The 20390-nt window shown below is 41.0% G+C and overlaps 1 protein-coding gene and 2 long non-coding RNA genes across 3 annotated transcripts in view; 1 reads left to right on the top strand and 2 right to left on the bottom strand.

Moving 5' to 3' along the window:
* The window catches only part of LOC115730424, a 94481-nt gene extending 78860 nt beyond the window's left edge, over positions 1-15621 (bottom strand). The window contains exons 1-2 of the long non-coding RNA XR_007198495.1: positions 15585-15621; positions 14557-14664 (exon numbers count right to left, since the gene is read on the bottom strand). This is a non-coding gene — a long non-coding RNA (uncharacterized LOC115730424). The remainder of the gene's footprint in view (positions 1-14556; positions 14665-15584) is intronic.
* The window catches only part of LOC125315325, a 213988-nt gene that overhangs the window by 184867 nt on the left and 8731 nt on the right, over positions 1-20390 (bottom strand). The gene's annotated exons all lie outside the window — the stretch shown is intronic.
* Positions 1627-19373, top strand: LOC125315152. Its single transcript, XR_007198506.1, has 3 exons — positions 1627-1638; positions 8404-8409; positions 19233-19373. It is a non-coding gene; the product is annotated as an uncharacterized LOC125315152 (long non-coding RNA).

The raw sequence follows: 20390 nt of genomic DNA, 5'->3' as shown, positions 1-20390 counted from the left end.
ATAAATGACATATGCTCTTGTGAAAAGAGAAATCCACTATAGCATGTAATTGATACTACATGTGCTTTATTCGACCAATAAAGAAGATGAGTATAATTATCCCTACTTACTCATCGTGTGAGTCCTTGAGGTAATTCATGAATTGATTACCTTAATTTGTACCCTATGTTACTTCTGACTATGTGCTCAAAGTAACAGATTAATGTTGCTACTTTAGCATGTTACCGACGGTTATGAAAATTATTATGGTTTTATGGGACGTGTCTAGGAAAGTAGTTGTTACGAAATGGAGAGAGACATGAGTGTGCGGGAAGAGTATTGTTGTTTTTCAACTATCACATGTATTTACTGGTCGACTAATTATATCGCTTATTGTGTGTGCGGATATAATTGCAAATACATGGTGGATTAAAGAATGTCAAGTATAGCCTTTAAGGGTTAGGTATACTTAGACCGATGTAACAAAAATATGCCTGGGCTACTGTGAGACATCATTTTTTTTTTTTTTGAGGTTGTAGCTATTATGTATTCCTAACAAGTGCGTAACCGAGCTCCCAAGTGCGGTGTACTCATTGGTCGCATGACGTATTTGCAAGTATAAATTGATTCCAAAGTAGACGATGTTAATTGCCTTATATTCTTAATAAAGTATTATCAAGCCCTTCATGTCCGAGTGGGAGATGTAATAATACGTCCATGAAGAGATATATTTGATACGTCCATTAAAGGGTGCATTTGAGAGGACCCCACGAACATGTGCTTTTTCAAAATGTTGCCTTCTTATCTTCTTATAGGTAAGATGTGAAGGAGCACAAAGATAGAAGATGAGAAAACTAATGTTAGATTAGAAAACCAAAAGAGACGAACATACGTTTTTCTCTCCTTCCCTCTCTCCCTCTCTCAAGAACCATAAAACCAACGAAAGACAATTCATCGTTACTTTGAGAATCGATTTGCATTGATATTGTGAAACAAGAATACTTTCCGCACGTGATTGTATTCGGACTGTCGTGAATTTGAAGATTCGTGGAGGACGCTTTGGAGATTCAATGAAGTTTTTGGGTAAATTCTGTAATGGAACATCGATAGAGGTTAGTAGAATTTCTCGATATTAAAATTTCAACACCTCTATATAATCTCAATCTCAATTTCAATCTTAATATCCATCTCTTCACTCCACCGCTCGCGCCTTTGACAAGTCCCCGCATCTCAAGACGATGCCGTTGAGATCGGAGAGCGGAATTACCTACATGAACGACACTCCCCTTTCTTTGTTATCATCGTCGTCCAGAATTGTGGAATGGAAAAAGAAGAATAAGAAGAAGAAGAAGAAGTTAACTCTGATTAGTTTTGACTTAAAGAGATTGCTGGAAATTGACTTATCTAATACATAAAGAAAAGCCTGAAAAAAAAATACATAAATAAAAGGGCTACTTAATTCATTCTCTAGAAAAAAAAAAACAATTGATGGTAATCGGAATCTTTTCAACTATATAGTTAGTACTTATCAATTATGGAGGCGATTCTATGTTTGGAAAGAAACTACGGATAGGCTTCATTTATTTCACGAAGAACGCAAAAATTTTGAAAAATATTTTTTCAGGAAATCATTTTGTAGAAAAATAACCATATTTTCTTGTGTTTGGTTGAAACCTAAAAATCAAACAGAAGGTAATGTCCAATGTTTGGAAAGGAAATAATTTTCCCTAATTTAAAAACACATTTTCTATAGGCCGAATTTTTTTTTTCTTTGATCGTTCATTTCTCATGCCCCAAACGCAGGACAATGAGGATAATATTTTTCTGAAAGATGTTTTCTGCGAGACAAACGAAGCGTTAGTGATCGCTAAACCTATCAATGTCTCACATTGAAGTTCATACATGCCACCATGCTTGATTCCTTTCATTATCACTAGAGCATCTCGAACAACCTTCAGAACTCCCCCTTGTGAAGAATACCTGCATCCAACTGAATCTAGGGCACCCAAGGAAATTAAGTTCTTTTTCAATTCCGGAACGTGTCTTACTCCAGTCAATATCCTCACAATACCATCATACATCCTAATTTTAACATCACCAACTCCCACAACATCGTATTCAACATTGTTCCCCAATTGCACTTTATTACTATCCGTGCAGCGATAAGTAGCAAACCGCTTCCTGTTTGGTGTAGCATAAAAAGAATAACCAGAATCCATAATTCATCTGTCAAATGATGAATTCTCGGTGACAGACAAGACCCTATCGACACCATCAGAATTATCGGCTATAGCTGCAATATCATCTGCAGATTCAACTCTAATTCCCTTGCCTGTTTCATTTTTCAACTTAAAACAATTCCTTCTAAGATGCCATCTCTTGCCATAATTCCAACAAACAGCATCACTAGTCCTAGGTCGACTACGTCTATTCGAGTTCATACTACTTCTGCTACCACGAATATCAATTCTTCTTCTATTTTCACAAACTAAAGCAAGAGATACATATTCGTCAGATTCTCTTCTACGATTGTCCTCACTTAAAATCAAATCTCAAATATCATCAAACGTCAAACTTGTTGACCCGGAGGAATTACTAACAGTAGTAACGGTAGTATTCCAACTATCGGGCAATGGGGATAATAGAATCAAAGCACATACCTCATCTTCAAAGTCAATATCAACTGAACTCAATTGACTAACAATCACATTGAATTCATTGATGTGGTTAGCAATGAGCACACCTTCGCTCATCTTCAAATTAAATAAACGTCGCATCAAATAGACTTTGTTGATCATACGGGGCTTCTCGTACATATCCGACATGGCTTTCATCAAACCCGTAGTGGTCTTCTCTTTGACGATATTAAACGCAACGTTACGAGCCAACGTCGGTCGAATAACACCGAACACTCGTTTATCCAGCAATTCCCAATCGGCTTGCTTCCTCGTTTACGGTTTCTCCCCAAACAGGGACAAGTCCAGCTTCATCCGGTATAAATAGTCTTCAATCTGCATCTTCCGAAAACTAAAGTTCTTCCCCTCAAATTTGTCGATTTTCACTTTTACTTATTCTATCGCCATCGATTTGCTTCAACTCGATAAGCCTAGCTTTGATAACAATTATTGCGCGAAACAAGTGATCGAATGATAAAATAGACAGAACAAGAAAATAAATCGGACACCAGATGTATATGGTTCAATCGTAGAGACCTACATCCACGGGAAAAGCAGCAACGAATTCCACTATAGATCAAGTGATATACGGAGATTACAGACCAAACTCGAGTAACTCAAACACTCTCGGTGTTTCTCAGCCCAATTACATCCAATAACGTACACAATGTTTAACTTCCAATTCCTAATAAAATAATCTCTCAATCTCGCAAATGAATTAAAATACAAATTCTTACCGTAAGAATTTCTCGACTAGGACACAAAGTTATTCAAGCAATTCCACGGACGGAATCCACGACGAAGTTAACCTCTTGCGCGAACTCGTCGCGAGCGCTTCTTGAAGACTTCACGTTTTTTTTCTCGTGTCTCCCTTCAAATCACAAGTACATATTATAATATATATGTACCGAGATTGACTTCTGCAAGGATCCGTATCTTCCTTTTCTTCTTATCTTTTATTGACCAAGTCAAACTTCAAAGAAAACAAAGTCCGCTTGGACTTTCCAATTGAAAGCCAAGATCAAAACCGTATATCAAAGTGCATCCAATAAAAAATTCCTTAGCTGAATCCAATTGCACTTTCCTTTTATGTTTATTTTCTGCGTGGACTCCAATTTCAAATAGGAAGTATCCAATTCAAAATATTCAGATTTTGACTCCGGGTTCAAATTCGAGATATATTATAACAGGATAACTACTATGAAGGAAGGATACTGCAGCTCGTATTTGTTAGCTTCTTTGAGAGCCGTAGTTATCCACGAACGTTTAGAAGTGAAGGTACAAGAAGCCAGCATGGCAGGGCACACCTTATGTTTGGAACTTTCCATCCGCTCCGAATCGATCGGGCAGAGAACGTAAGAAAAAAACGAGACAAAGCACATGCATTACTAATAGGCTGAGATTCACACACCTTTTTCATCATGTGCTAAAAGCTTCGGTTCTTGATCGGTTTGGAAGCCTTTCGATTTGGAACCTAGTCCGAGATTACAGTGATCATTAACATCTCCCATTTTAGGCGGGACAAATTTGACAGTGTCGAGGTTCGATTTCTTGCCGTCATTAGCATTCATTAGCGAATAATCTATCTCCATTGTGCTTTTGTCAAATATGAGCACATGAAAATCCAAGTCCCCGACGTACTTGAAGACTAAGAAGTGGCCCTCACAAATTGAGTAATGCTCCGCAAATTCCTTCCATCCCTTTGATAACCAATCCATATCATCCCATTTTTCCAATTCCACCCTCCAACTTCCACCGTTCGGAACTCTCAAAGGCACCGTTTCGGGAAGATACTTGCCATACTTTCTCATAAACATCTTCGGAATACCCTAGTTTCTCATAAACAAGCGGTGCCGGATCTGTTTTAACACGAACCGACTCGAAAGAAAAGGCTAGCGCGTAGAACGCGTCGTCCTTCCAAGCCTTGGTAAATGCAAAAGAATGTTTAAACAAAAGAACTTACAAGACTTCTAGTGTGAAGTGCGTGAGAGGGTATGATCTTGAAGAAATTAGGTGTCTACGGTGCAAAACTTCGCCGGTCTTTGTTCATCTTCTCTTTGGACGCGAGAAGTCATCCCTCGAGCACAAGTTGTGTAACAATCTAAATATAGCATAGTTCCGTGGGGGCTTTATGTGAGCCAATTTAATAAGATGAAGCATTTATTTGAAGAAGACATTCATTCCTGGGATTGCGGGACAACTACCTCGGGAAAGTCTGTTCATGTTACGTAATACGAGTGGCAACAACCAGATTAGCTCATCATTACGACGAAGAAAATTCAATGATATGTAGAAAGCTCGTTAAGAAGAACGCATGGGGAATCGAAGGCATCAAAAGTGGGACGACGTGGGAGTTGATCGAAATTAGACCAAGAATTGAAGAGAAAAAACTCTCCTTTCATTCAATGAATTTTTTTTTTGTACATTTACAATACTCAATCCTATCATATATATATATATATATATATATATATATATATATATGACATCCGATAACCCTAATTAGGGGATATACAATAGGAAGCATACTATACAATAAAAAACTTTCTAACAAATAGGCTAAAATAGCTCACGACCACACTCCCCCTCAAGTGGGTGCAAAGATGTCTTTGATACCCAACTTGATAAGTGAGCAATGGAATTCTCTACTTGATACAGCCTTTGTCAATATATCACCTAACCGGTCTTCGGACTTGACAAATGGTAACTGGATCACTTTTGCATCCAAATTCTCTTTGATGAAATGTCTGTCAACCTCCACATGTTTGGTTCTATCATGTTGAACTGGATTATGAGCAATGTTTATGGCTGCTTTATTATCACAGAACAATTTGATTTCCAAACCTGGTGGATACCCGAGCTCGGTTAGCAACTTCCGAAGCCATAGAAGTTCGCATAACCCATTTGCTACACCTCTGAATTCAGCTTCTATACTAGATCGAGCTACAACCTTTTGTTTCTTACTTCTCCACGTAACAAGGTTGCCTCCCACAAATGTAAGATACCCCGATGTAGACCTCCTATCTGTCACACTTCCAGCCCAATCTGCATCCGTGTAACCCTCTACTTCAAGGTGGCCATTCTTTGCAAATAGCAATCCCTTTCCTGGGGCTGACTTCAAATATCGAATGATGTGCAACACAGCACTCATATGATCCTCACTAGGTGTATGCATGAACCGACTCACCACACTTACTGCATGAGCAATATCAAGACGTGTATGTGATAAGTAAATCAATCGGCCTACTAACCTTTGGTATTTCTCTTTATTAGTAGGCGTCTGATCGGGGTACTCTCCAAGCTTACGGTTTTGTACCATAGGAGTGTCTGCAGGCTTGCAATCAAGCATGCCAACTTCAGTCAAAAGATCAAGAACATACTTCCGTTGAGACAAGTAAATCCCTTCTTTCGACCTAGCAACCTCGATTCCGAGGAAATATTTCAGACCTCCCAAGTTCTACATCTCAAACTCCCTAGATAATAATTCCTGCAGTCTCATAATCTCCGCACTATCATTGCTCGTAATAATCATATCGTCTACATATATGATAAGAGCCGTTATTCTTCCTTGAGCACCTTTTAAGAACAAAGTGTGATCTGAATTACTTTGGGAGTATCCATACCTTTTCATAGGCGAGCTAAAGCGACCGAACCATGCACGAGGGGACTGCTTCAACCCATACAATGACCTTTCCAACTTACAAACCATGTTCGGCTGATCTGCGCATCTGTATCCAGGTGGAAGCTCCATATAGATCTCCTCCTCCAAATCTCCATGGAGGAATGCATTCTTCACATCAAATTGATGCAAAGGCCAGTCCAAGTTTGCAGCCGGAGATAACAACACTCTTATAGTATCTAACTTCGCAACCGGAGAGAATGTTTCCCGATAATCCACCCCATAAGTCTGTGTGTACCCTTTAGCTACCAGTCGCGCCTTATACCTCTCAATAGTGCCATCTGCCTTATGTTTGACTGTAAACACCCACCTACATCCAACCGGCTTTTTATCCTTTGGTAGTTCCACAAGTTTCCGGGTTCGATTTTTCTCCAACGCCTCCATCTCTGCCTCCATCGCTTGAAGCCATTTCGGATCCTTCATGGCTTCTTCGACTCTGTTTGGAACTTGAACCGAGGAAACCGTGGACACGAAGACTTGTAGTGGTGTGGACAGCTTCTTGATAGACACATAGTCCGCAATAGGGTATCGAGATCGACGGTTCTCTATATCCGGAGAATATCGATTCGGTGGTTTACCCCTATTATGCCTATCGGGTAGCTTATAACTAGTAAGCACATTAGTATCTTCAAAAGAAGTATCTTTAAAAGAATCAAGTACGATGGAAGTACTTACCTCGGGTACATTCTCGGGAGCTTGGAGTGGTACTGAAGAGGGCGAAGAGGGCAAAGATGAGGGAGGCTGTTGTAGCCGTGAATCGGTTGACACTCGTTCGGACCCAATCGGTTGTAGCTCGGTTGCCACTGCCACTGTGCCGCCCGGCCGTGCGCTTATCTCACTTACGTGAGGCGGTAGTTCAAAATCTTCAGCCTCGGAATCGTGCGGCCGTGCGCACCCATCCGTCACTCTGCAGGTCCCAACCTCCCACCAATGTCTGGTTCTACATCCGGTCTCCCCCCGAACAGGACACTGGGGGGAAGGAAAAAAAGACTCCGTCTCGATAAATGTTACATCCATGGTGACATACGTGCGCTTCCCGGCAAGATCATAGCACTAATACCCTTTCTAAGAAGGGCCATAGCCAAGAAACACACATTTGATCGCACAAGGGTCAAGTTTGGTCCGCTGATTTTTGTGAAGATGGACATAAGCAACACACCCAAACACCTTAGGAGGCAATGTAAGAACCGAAGGAAGAGACACATGGGCGGCAAGCGATTGCATTGGCGTACGATAGCTCAGAATGCGGGAAGGCATGCGATTTAACAAATAAGCATTTGTAACTACAGCAGAATCCCAAAAACGATGGGGAACATGGCCACCCTCCAACAGTGCTCGAGTGGTTTCAAGAAGATGGCGATTCTTGCGCTCAGCAACACCATTCCGCCGAGGAGTCCGAGGGCAAGAAGTTTCATGTATCAAACCATTTTCCCGAAAATAAGCCGCAAGAGGTTTACTTAAGTATTCACCACCATTATCGAACCGGAGAACCCGAAGTTTGGCCCCAAACCGAGTTTGAATCATACGGTGGAAAGTCCGAAAGATAGCTTCAGCCTCATTCTTATGTTTCATCAAATATAGCCAAGTCATACGTGTGCAATCGTCAACAAAGATGATAAACCATCGAAACCCGGATACAGCAGTAATAGGAGACGCACCCCATACATCGGAATGAATTAAGGAAAAAGGAATGGAACCGATATTCGAACCGGGAGGAAAACAGGTACGATGGCTTTTTGCCAAAATACATGTATCACACTCAAAACTAGAGTTTGATAGACCATGAAATAACTTGGGAAATAAATGTCGTAAATACCCAAAGGATGGGTGACCTAAACGACGATGCCATAACCAAAGTTCCTTCTCTTGAGCTAACTGTCCACGAGAATGACAGGTTCGTCCAGAAGTAATTTCATCCATGAAGTACAGCCCCTCCCTCTTAGTACCACGCCCAATAATCTCCTTCGTGAGAATGTCCTCAAACAGGGCAAAAATCGGGTACATAAGCACATACAGCTTTAACTCACTAGTAAGTCGTTCAACCGATAATGTGACGATTAGACAATGTAGGAACAAGTCGGGTATGAGATAGAGAGAGAGAAGGCGTGACAGCTACACGCCCGCCGGCCGTCACAGGAAAGCTATGCCCATTGGCATTGTAAATATGATCTCGACGTGGTGTAGTAGATGTAAGAAGGTCACCAGATTCCAGAGTCATGTGATCGGTGGCGCCAGAATTAATTATCCACCCATGCCGATCAGCACCACGTCCATTAGCAAAGACAAACCCATAATTACCTTCGGGAGATTTGGCATTAGCAGATTCGGGCTCCATGGGAATTAATGCCAAGCCGCTAGTCACTAAGGAGGCTTGCTCTCCATTCCGCCCCCTTCGTGAGCCTTGTTTCTTCTTCTTGGTCTGAAAATCATCCCACCAGTCCGGATAACCATGCGGTTTAAAACAAGATGCTGCTGTATGTTTAGGATTCCCACGGTGAGAGCACCCCTCGGATTGAATTGGCATACCAGGTCTAGGGCGAGCTCTCGGGGCAGAAGGCACTAACTGGAGATGCGGATCACCCTTGCCTCGCTGCAACACCATGACGGAACCAGAGGTAACCCCGACGGGAGTGGATAACATGACAGATTGGCGCATATCCTCTCGCTCGACCCGAGCATAAGCTTGCTCAATAGTGGGGAATGGATCCATCTTCAGAACATCAGCACGAACATTATCCAAGCGGTCATCGAGACCGTCCAAAAAAATATAAACTCGATCTTCATTAACAATGGCATTGTACCTTAGAATATCGGCCGGGAATTGCATAGGATTAGGACGTCGAAAATCAATCTCACGCCGGAGCCCTTGAAGATCATTGTAATATTTCTCGATGGGTCCACCGCCTTGCTTCAATTGAGATATCTGCCTCTTAAGATCATAGATTTGGGAGGTGTCGGATCCATCAAAAAAGGTCGTTGCCACGTAATCCCATACGGCTTTAGCAGTAGGAAACCGAATGAAGTTTGGTATCAAGGCTGGATCCATAGAATTGATAAGCCAACCTTTCACCGTAGAATCATCGATCTTCCATTGTCGAAAAAACGGATCGGTAGGAGGGGGCTCGGGAGAACCACCATTCAAATAGCCCGGTTTGTCTTTGCCCGAGACATACATCTCAACAACCTGGGACCATACGCCATAATTTTTTCCATCAAGCTTAACAGCAATAGGTGCGACGGGAGGTTCAACGAGCGGCGGTGCGGCTCGTTGGGTCAAGAGCCGCTTCATCGCGGCGGTCAAGTCTGCCAGAATGTCAGTAGCAGAGGCACTAGCATTTGCTTGGTCGGTTGGAACAATCGGCTGTTTGTTGGCCATGAGATCGGGTCCAAAGTAGATCGGACGGGACGAAGTTGACCGCCGTAGTCGATGATTGACGCACAGTACCCAAAGGATCAAACCCTAGGGCTCTGATACCATGAAGAGAAAAAACTCTCCTTTCATTCAATGAATATTTTTTTTTTGTACATTTACAATACTCAATCTTATCATATATATATAGAACATCCGATAACCCTAATTAGGGGATATACAATAGGAAGGATTCTATACTAGGAAGCATACTATACAATAAAAAACTTCCTAACAAATAGGCTAAAATAGCTCACGACCACAAGAATAACTAATTGACTTCGATGGGGACTAAGTGGGCTAGCTTACTCACCATTGAGATTCCGACGACTTGTTCAATTCCTTTTATTAGATCCTTCGAGAATATGGATGAATCAATATGAATCAACAAAGGTTATAAAGGGGGCAGGAACGTAAATGACAAGAAACTTAAAGATATGGAGATTAGACGCAATCGTGGCTAGCCATGTAAATGCAAGGAAAGATAAATCATAGCAAAGTAAAGATCAATAAAATTATAAAAAGACGTTGAGTTCTATAATTGATTGAGAGAAGTTTACAAGAAATGTATAGGTTTTTGTAACTATTTACGGATGGTTACATATAATGGTTAAAGACATCGTTTAATGAATTCGAAGGACTAAATAACTCGCTAATCCTATTTGGGGTTACAAGAAATCATCCTATAATTTCCTACTATTAAGCAACAAAATGCGTATAAAGGTTTTTGTCATTGGTGTATTAAATGCTCATATTGAACCTCGATCTACCTATATTGACGAGCCTAAAAGCATTGTTGTGTCCTTGCTTTCTTAAGATGGGTTTGGCCCATCGAGAATATCAGGTCTAGCTCATGACGAATTAGTAGGTAGATTATTCGAGATCACTCTTTTCGTCATATTAGTAGAGCCATGCTCAGAATTGTCCATCAGATTCTAATATTTAGCAGAGTAAAGTAGATAGGGAATTAGAAAAATTGCCATATTTGTAAATGACTGTAGATCTAGATTTAAGTCAAGTAGTTAGTTTTTTAAGAAGAATTTAGATTCAAACTTGAGCCCCGGAAATTGAGATTTTGAACACTACGACATTGTCTCCATCAATGGCGGCAAATGCTCGCCGACCAGCAAAGGAGAGCGCCACATGCTCGTTTGGATAGCTCCTTAGCTTCACCGGCCACGATCTTTCTAAATATCTAAGAGGTCGCAACTTGTTTGTTTTCCCGAATATGTATCTTGATGAACCCGCGAAGAGTACTCTGCCCCATGCATATTCTCAGGGCCCGGAATGAATTTGAGTGATTGTTTCGGAGATTGTATAGAGTTTGTAGGACAACCGGAGGCGGCTGAGGACTAGAGCAGAGCATGAAATTATCATCTTAAGGAGATGAGATCTAATTAGTATAAAGAATCACTCCATCATCGAACTTTTCTAGACAACAGAGTTGGTGCGGGGCCATTCTTTCTTTCCTTTTATAAGACCACCTCAAGGGTAAAAGAAATTACTTTAAGAAATATTCTCAAATCTCCGTTCAGTTCTTGATCAACTCTGCATATTGGTATGAGATAAGGATTGCTTATGACCTTTTATTTTATCGATCCCATGCTGTGGACGAGTTCGATTTATACTTTGTCGAATAAAGACAGCAAACATGCAGAGAGATCGGAATTTTGGAAAATGCAATTTCCCCGACTAATTTTCACTAGTCTCTAAAAAACCTCTGGAAATTTTATTACCATTCGATCACTTGAAGCAGAAACGTTTGCTTTCTTTGATCTGATTCACTAAACAAAACATAGCAGACCACAAATTTTTTTGTAGGCATACCAAAGTTTACGCCTAATTCTTAACATTCCTTCCGAAAAGGGAGACATTGAGTTCAATAGCATCAATTCTAAAAGCTTGAACATGCGGACATCTCCTTCTTTAGAGAAGTTCCCGAGCCATGTTGTGTGTAGTACAGGAGCTTCAGTGGTCATGACCCATCCGAACATTTAAGAGTTGCGGCTTGCATGCTTCCATTGATGCGCCCCTTAAGAAACTGCGGGGTTCGATTTTTGATCAGCAAATGATCTATGGGTAAGAACGCAAAAGGTATGATAATTAACACAAGTTAACCACACCAAATTCTGCACGAGCACTATTATCTCAGGATCTCTTCTTACCACATTTTGCTTCAATAAGTTATGTGATCAATTGACTACTGTGAATAAAGGATTCTGCAACTTGGACTTGTTGCCTGCTTCGGGAGATGTAGTTGCCTGCGAACGCTGACAAGAAGAACTACGAGGAGACAGCATGCCAGGGTTCACCTCGTGTTTGGAATTTTCCATCCTACTTGAATTAGTCAGGCAGAGAGCATAATCACTTATAGGATAAGATTGACGGACACTCCGAATCATGTCGCTGAAGCTTTGCTCCTTCATCAGTTTGGACAGTCTGTTAGTCGATCGAAAATGTATCAAGAACAGTGTTAGAGGTACTGAGATTGAAATCCATAGAATTAGTTCACAAGGTGATGGGGACTGGGCAGACTGAGGCGTGAGGCCAAACTCCACCTCCAGTCGTAAGCTAAAAAGGTGAGGGACCGTTCTTTTTATGGAACTTCCTCCTTCAATGTCAATGCTGGCTTTTGATATTCATCCTCGATTATTTCAGTAAGTGATCAATAGGCTTTAATCTGAATCTGCTTGCGTATTGATGATTAAATACCTATTAGAAAATTGAAGCATGTGACATTAGCAAATCTCGTTGAGTGGTCATTAGGAAGCATTTGACACGCCTGATTCAAATTGTTTATGGCTTAATCGCACTTTTTCAAATTTTAGAGCTTAATTGTACATTAAGCTAAATGTCAAGATTTTTTTTATGCAAGATTTGAGTAGGCATGATGATTGAGCTATAAATTTTGATTGAACTATCGTGTCCTTGGATTTCATGGAAACACGTTGATTGAACATGAACGACGATCAGATAATGTCAACCCTGAGTGTACAGTGTTGTAAATCAAGAACTTAAGAGGACTTCTTACGCAGCAAGGGATTAGATACCGAGCGAGCATATCCGCATAGAGATCGTACTCAGCAATCATCCCGAGCCCCCACTTGTCTTTCAGCTGCTTGCAGAGGTTCAAATCCATGTCTTAGACCACCGATCCATTTCTGTAGAGGCGTGTGCACGAAGATTGGAGCTGAAAAGTGACTGGATCCATAAAAGTGCCCGAAATAGGCTTGCTGTGGCTTCCCGTCGCCTGATGTGAACAGATTGGAAAATGATTCTGTTCCTACCCGATCAATGAACTGTTGGCAACGACAGCGAACCCTCTCAAGGATAGGATTGACAATGAACATGTTCTCACGCCGCCTCTTTTCTCCTGTGCAAAAGGCAAATGGCATCATCCATGCTTCCTAGATTGCAAATTAGTTCAGTAGTTGAATTTCAGTCTTTCAAGTCCAAAAGGAGAAACCAAAAAATGTACAGCTCACTGCATGGCGTGACTAACATGCAAGCATAAGATGTTCACTGCTGAAGCACTGGCAGCATCTTTCGTTCTCTTGTGATCCAGAAAGGAAGCAGCTGTGGGAAGAACTATAGAGTTTTGAATAAGCCCAACTCTGACAACTCCTGGTTCTCTTAATCACTCCTTGTCTGCCGTAAAGTGAAATGCCTGAAAGAAAATCAGAATAAATTGATCAACTCCACAAAACTGGTCAGAATGAATAAAAATCAAAGGATTCTGCCAAGAACTGCAGTAATGTTTTTCAATAAGAGCAAATAACTACCAAATAGACTGCCACAAAGAATATGTAAGAGTACTTCTTAGCTTCAACGATAGCAAGTTTAATCAACTACAATGGTTCGACAACATCAAACTTTGGACGTTACTCTATCCGTTGGCTCGCCAACTCCACAGAATCCCAACATGGCACAAGACTATGCTAGTCAGACTTTCTCACACCTTCCATCTCATAGAAAAACTCAGAACCAAGAATCTATGCTAAAACAGATTTCAGAATAGCTCATTTCCAGGACTATGCTCTTCAAGACCTCCCTAGTGATAAGTTCTCAACATTGCCAAAGGACATCTGGACCAGATCTTTGCAATTCATTGCTTTTAAACAAATATTTCCCCAGTTAGGACCATATGTATGAATCTCAGTGACATAATATTAGTTGGTCCAAACTCTTTTATCTATCACAGGCATGAATGATTACCGAGTTATAAATAGAAGCTCCCTATGCCCCTTTGCAGAGAGAACAAGGAGCACACATCGGAAGGTCTTTCCTCATGTCCCTCAGAGAACTTCCAAACAATTGTTGGCCTGAACTTTCATTTGCAGGCCTGAGCAATGCTGGAGGAACTTGCTTCAGAGGCTATTGAGGTGACATTAGATTAAGGCAATCATAAATTGAGTGTTTGTTGGGTGGAGTTAAGCAACTTTGTCTGCCATGGTTGCCAAAACGAACATGAGGCATTGAAACTGATTGCCCTAGAGAGAAGTACGCCAAAAAGCTTGTTCAGTCCTTTTAGGATGTTCAGTCCTCTCACCGATGACAAGCAAGTATTTCTTATGCACACACTCAGATTCGCCATAAGCTCCAAGCAGGAATGTGCTAAGAAGACAAGTTTCATACTATCAAGAAAACTATTTTACACGAGGAACCTATTTGATTTATAGAGTCTTTATCAAACTCCAACCAAATGGTATTGAAGCACATGAAACAATGCAGACTAGTGTGACCAGGACTCTTAGCAACAACCTTTAAATCGCCACATCCAGTAAGCACCACAAAAACAGAAACAGTAGGATCACCTGTATGTCAAAGTTACATTCAGATGAGAGAGCTTTTGCAGAATCTGCCAGAGGATCAACTTGAAGAGTCCTTACACAATTCAATCCAATATGTAAACGACTGACTTCCTGAAATCAATATCATAAAGATTTAACAAAAAAGTAAGATTGTATCACAACAGAATGACATGCTTTGAGTTTTTGACATTTTAGGAAGAAGGCACCGATTGCTCAGTCATTTCAGTTGTCTCAACAAATATTTTCGTGGGCAGTTGATCCGTGTCAATTCAAAATTCATTCGGAATGGAAATTACTCGATCAACTCCAACTTTCTATACTAAAACTTTTAAGCTGTCTATCCTTACTTCTTGTAATTCTTTTTGTGTTCAGTCGTACGATTCGGGAGGCGACAACCATTCCAATTGTGAAAACTAACGGAATAATACCACTAGAATTCCTAAGATCCACCTTTCTGACGAAAGTCCAGCTCCTATTTAACTCGACTATTAAATGGTATGTTTACATATGCAGACCCGCAAGATGCAGAGCAGATACAAACACTCTCCTAGATTGACTAATGACATCAATATTCATCTAAACAGCAAAGCCTAAGTTTAATTGGAAAAGGCAAGCAGAGAGACGAAATAAATCGAGCAGAACAGAATCGTACAATCTGACCACATCATTTGCGTATTTCGTCCCAAGATTTTACTACAGCAATCCTTCTCCATGAAGCCTTTCCTTTCCTGATCAGCACCAATTCGAAATCTGTAGATGCTAACACCATCAAGCTTACAGAAAAGCACCAGTGCCAGAACATCTTCCCCAAAACGAAACTATGTCGTTTCTAATCCCGTGGATTTCACGGAATCAACTTCATTTCCTTAATAAGCTTAGGTCAAAATCCAATCGAAGAATAACAGTCCACAGATACACGCCAAGTCAATCGGATCAGCAGCGACAAGGATTCAAATCGACCGGATACTGCTCCGTGAGCCAGTATCGATCGAGCGACACTGAGGAGAGAGATGCAATGGACAAGGGAAAACCTGAAAGACTTGGGGGTTGAGATCGTGGAGGAGGAGGCGACTCGTATCCGCAAACAGAGCCGTCCCGAGCTGCCGCGGCCTCCTCTGTAGATTGTCCGGTCTGCATCGTCTCCATGGGCGAGCTGGAGAGGCGTGCGTTGGTCGAATTTGAAGAGAGAGAGAGAGAGAGAGAGAGAGAGAGCGTGTGCTTTAAGAACATGAACATGAACAGGAAGAAATTCAGAACTTATGATGCAGAAGAAAAGAGAAAAACCAAAGGATGAGAATGGCTGCATTAATTGGGCCTTACTTATTCCATGCGCGTTTGGTTGTTTATGCCGATAACCTTTGTATGGCCACATTGAGATCACCATCCGACTCCCACTTCCTCCAGTTCCATGGGTACGGCCCGTACTCGTATCTGAACAGCGATGCATGACTTAGTCTTGGTGTGCTTAGCTTACCCTTAGAAAAGATGTTCATTTTGGGACACTCTTCCACTTCAATCTTTATCAAGGATGGAAACCTCAAGACGCAACTTGTGGTGGAGGAGAAGCATTCTAGGCTTGGCATTTTTTTGAGCGTCAACCATTTTAGATTCCCAAACGAAATCACTTTTCCTTCTTCGTTTTCATCTTTTGCCGCTACTTCTTTCATTCTTTCACATTCTATTATAGTCATCATAGTGAGATGCACCAAACTTGCAATCGCCGAAGCTGTCCCTAGACGTACCAATCCAGAGGAATCCATCACCACTAGCTCCGTCAAATTATGAAAGGATATCTCCGCTAGAAATAATGTTGTCAAACTGGGACATTCCCGAACCTCAAGTTTGTCAATACTCAGAAGAATTTTGGACAATAAACGGTCTTTCCTCCATACATGCTTTATGTTGTGTAGCTTGCTTAACTTGAGTTCTCTTAAATGTTCAAGCACCAAACATTTTCCCTCATCAACAAGCCCTTCATCGGGGAATAATTCTTCAAAAGCACTACGTAAGAACTCAAGGCTTTGTAGGTTCCGAAATCTCTGTAAGAGGGATACGGGAGGAAAGACGGCATTTTCATCATGAAAACATGCCAATGTTAGTGCTTTTGGCTTGCCAAAGATGTCCTCAGAAAATTTTCCATTCTGTATCATCCGAATATCCTTATCGACTAATGAAAGTCTCTCTAAGGTGAAAATGCCCCGCAAAATTGCCGATACAATGAGAGAAGTAAATTCAACAAGATTCAGCAATAAATCATGTGTTGTAAAAGGCAGACCTAAGTCACGGGATGCACTCATAGTGTTACTAAAACATATGGGGTTCCTTACGTTGTCTAAAAATTATAAGTAAGGGGGTTTTGAGTTTTCCTTAGAATGCAATGGACGTGGAACATAACGGGTGGATTAAAGAATAAAAAAAAATACAGTGAATTAGGGTTCCAATGCTTTTATTTTTGAAATGAAATTAGAGTACGTTTTTTAAAGATTGTAAAAAATAAAAAAGAGAAGAAAAGTTCAATGGTGAGAAAAGTGAGAACAATGGAGAGGACCATGTGTCAAGTTCTCATTGACCTTCCCAAGTACATTATACTTGGAATATCTCATAAGTGTCCCCAAATGAAAAGTATACTTATGATATTAGAAATATCTTGTATTATCGACAAACCGACAGGCAAGGGATACCATGTTAGTATCATGATACGATTAATATACAATGAACATAAGATTAGTAAGTGCTTTAAAGAACAAAGTAGAAACCGAGGGAGAAGAGTTGGAGTCATACCTTCTCAAATGAAGAGTGTGTTTCTTGGTTTGAAATGTCCCGATGATCATCTCCCTCAGGCCACTTGTTCATGGTTGCCACCAAAGGAAACATGTTCGGTTTGTCACAATGTGTCACTCGCAATTCCTTCAAGAATGGCCGGTTCAAAGTAGGCAAATCGGGGCAAAAACTCTCGAGTTGTGGCATATCATGGAACACCAGAGAGGTTAATTGCGGGAAAAGTGCTTGACCAGTAGTGAAGTGTGGAGTGTTATCCCCACATGCGACTATTTCCTTGATGGCACAAAACTCCACTCGAATTTTCTCCAATCGGTTTAGACTTGCAGCCACCCAATGCGGAAACAGATTTTCAAGGCTCTTACAATTCTCAACCTTCACTCTCCGTAAATGTTCAAAAGTGAGAGTATCTCGAGGATAATCCATCCATATTTTGCTTAAATTTTCCATGTGAGAGAGAAATATCGACTCAAGCTTAGGAAATTGTACCTGCCATATTTGGAAAAATGACACCATAAATTTGATGACATTGAATTATGAACTTACTTTCCTCCCACAAATCACAACATTCTAGAACTTGTTAGTGACACAATCAAGGAGGGGTTGCTTGATGCTTGCACTTTAATGGACTGATGACTAAGGCCGCGTGCGGTGCGACAAAATAAGCTACCTTACGGCCTGTACCACCCGTTAATACTCATGCACAAAAAAGATAGGAGAACATTTCACCGAATTACGATCCAAAGAACGAAATGACGACCTCAAATAACACATGAATACTTTTGCAATTTTCTTAAAAATTTCGCATGACAAGAAATTTGAAGGCGGGTTTCTCACACTAACGAGGATCCTTGGGAAAATGCAACTAGTCTTCGTGAACAAATAAAACATGTTATGCAAAAATAGATTCTAATACAAAAAAAAAAAAAAATGAAACGATTGTATGAGCTGCTATGAATTGTTCACTTAAGAGCCCGTATGGAATTTTCATTTGGTCGTGAATTACGCTATTGCCACTTGTCCCTACCAAAAAATCGGGTGACTAGTTTCATACTTCTTATCTTTGATTTCAGTGATTGGGAAGATTTCAGTTTATCCAATTTGTGAATGGGTTTAAAATTATGAAGTTTTAGTTGGTGGTGACACCTATCTACAATTTAAGTTTAATCAATTTGCAATGGGTAACCAATTTCTTATCCTTGACTGATGACATTGTGTGGCGTGTTGAGGATTTCGGAGGCAAAAACAAATGAAAGAAAAAAAGCGGATGTCGCATTGCAACTTCCATTTGACAAGATGTTTAATTTTAAACATCAAAAGCATTGGATAAAGGAAAACAAGACCGACTTGCGGAGTAAAAAGTGAAGGAGCGCCGTGGTCGATCTCCATCAAAGGTTGCCAAGTTAAGCTTCTCATCTTGGGACAGCTTGCGATGGCCAGCTTTTCTAATCTAGGGCATTCCAACGGACGGTTCTTCCCTGAAAGAAAATTAGTCATTTTGGGCAAGCATTCCAGCTTCATCCATTTAAGATTCGGGAATGTAATCTTCTCCATTGCGCTTCCCTGCCCTTCTTCCTCTGCGATCACTCCTTCCATTTGACCACACTCCTTTATTTCCATCAGCCATAGATTGGCAACACACCGAGCCATGGATGGAGTGAAAGCATGTCTCAAGTTGCTGCATTTATAAAGGGTGAGGCTAAATATCCTATTGAAGCGCGGCGTCCCTTGAAGACGGTTGTTCCATAGTCGCCACAACTTTGGCAGATTGACCAAGTCTAGACATTTTAAACTAGGTAGCACCCGAGTGCTTCGCACGCCCTCTAGCCCTTCAAGATTGAATACTTCTTCTAGCGACTTGCAATCGCGCACTTGCAATCGTTGCACTTCATTTAAAATAGGTATCAATCTGGATGGAATAGCGTTAGTAAATGATGGACATTTATCCACCACCGGTGATTCTAATTGCCAAGAGGGCTTGATGGGAATAAGTTCGCCATGCCATTTTCCAATTAGCTCGGGAACTCGGGACAGCCCACGTCGACTTTACTCCAAAGAACGAGTAGCCTGTTAGAAAAAGCATCATTAAATGTAAACTTCTAGCTAGCAAAACGCAACAAGTCCATATAATTGCACAGAATTTGCTAACCGATGCATACCATTTCTTTAAACATATTTTGGATGGTGATGTTGAGGTTTTCCTTCCAAAACCACACTTCTGTTGATGCTTGTACTCTCTCCAACTTTGGCGTATTTATTGGTCCCTCAGAGAAGAACTTCATGCTAGGACATCCACTCACAATGACATCTTCCAAGAGTGGGAACATCAAAGTGCATTTACTTGAGCTGAAACATCTCAGCCCCGTCAACCCATCAAGCTCCATATACTTCAATTGATTGAAAACCACCACAAGCCCCTCCTCACCTCCATCGTCGCAAATGACTTCTGTCAACATTTTGCATTTACTTATCCTCAATTTCGTGAGTTCCGCCAAATTTCCAGCTATTGTCGGCGTGAACATCTTTGATAGCCCATCACAAAATGACACATTTAGAGTCTTGAGATGTTGAAAAAATCTAGAAAATGGTGGTATTACTTTTAGCTCGTGCCTTGGGCCTTCTTTGGCTTCCACAATGTCGCTCAGCTCTTCTATATCAGAATTGCGTACAACCAGCTCTTGCAAGTTGGCTAAACTCCGAACAAGACGACCTGTGGATATTGCAGATTCCTTCGAGCAATGACGAAGCTCGAGAACTCTAACCTTGCCGAAGAATTCTCCGTCATGAGAATGCCCATGCCATAACTCCATCCGTCCACATAAATCCAATTTTAACTCTTGCAGATTTGAGAATGCGCCCTGAGAAATTAGTCAAGTCAGAATCTAAAACCAGCTTAGTTAAAAGAGTGTTCGTGTATTGTGGTATAAGTCCTGCATTTTAAGATGTTGAGTCTCATGCAATTCGACGGAAGGAAATGCACCCCATGCGATAGACATTATCACCGATCTTTTACATTTTACTTCTTGTACCCACGTTTGCACTCACGTAAATCCCTACAT

Source organism: Rhodamnia argentea, chromosome 5 (genome assembly GCF_020921035.1).
Source record: "Rhodamnia argentea isolate NSW1041297 chromosome 5, ASM2092103v1, whole genome shotgun sequence".
Taxonomy (NCBI): Eukaryota; Viridiplantae; Streptophyta; class Magnoliopsida; order Myrtales; family Myrtaceae; genus Rhodamnia; species Rhodamnia argentea.
The sequence above is the reverse complement of the archived record's forward strand: the minus strand, read 5'-3'. Positions and strand labels throughout refer to the sequence as shown.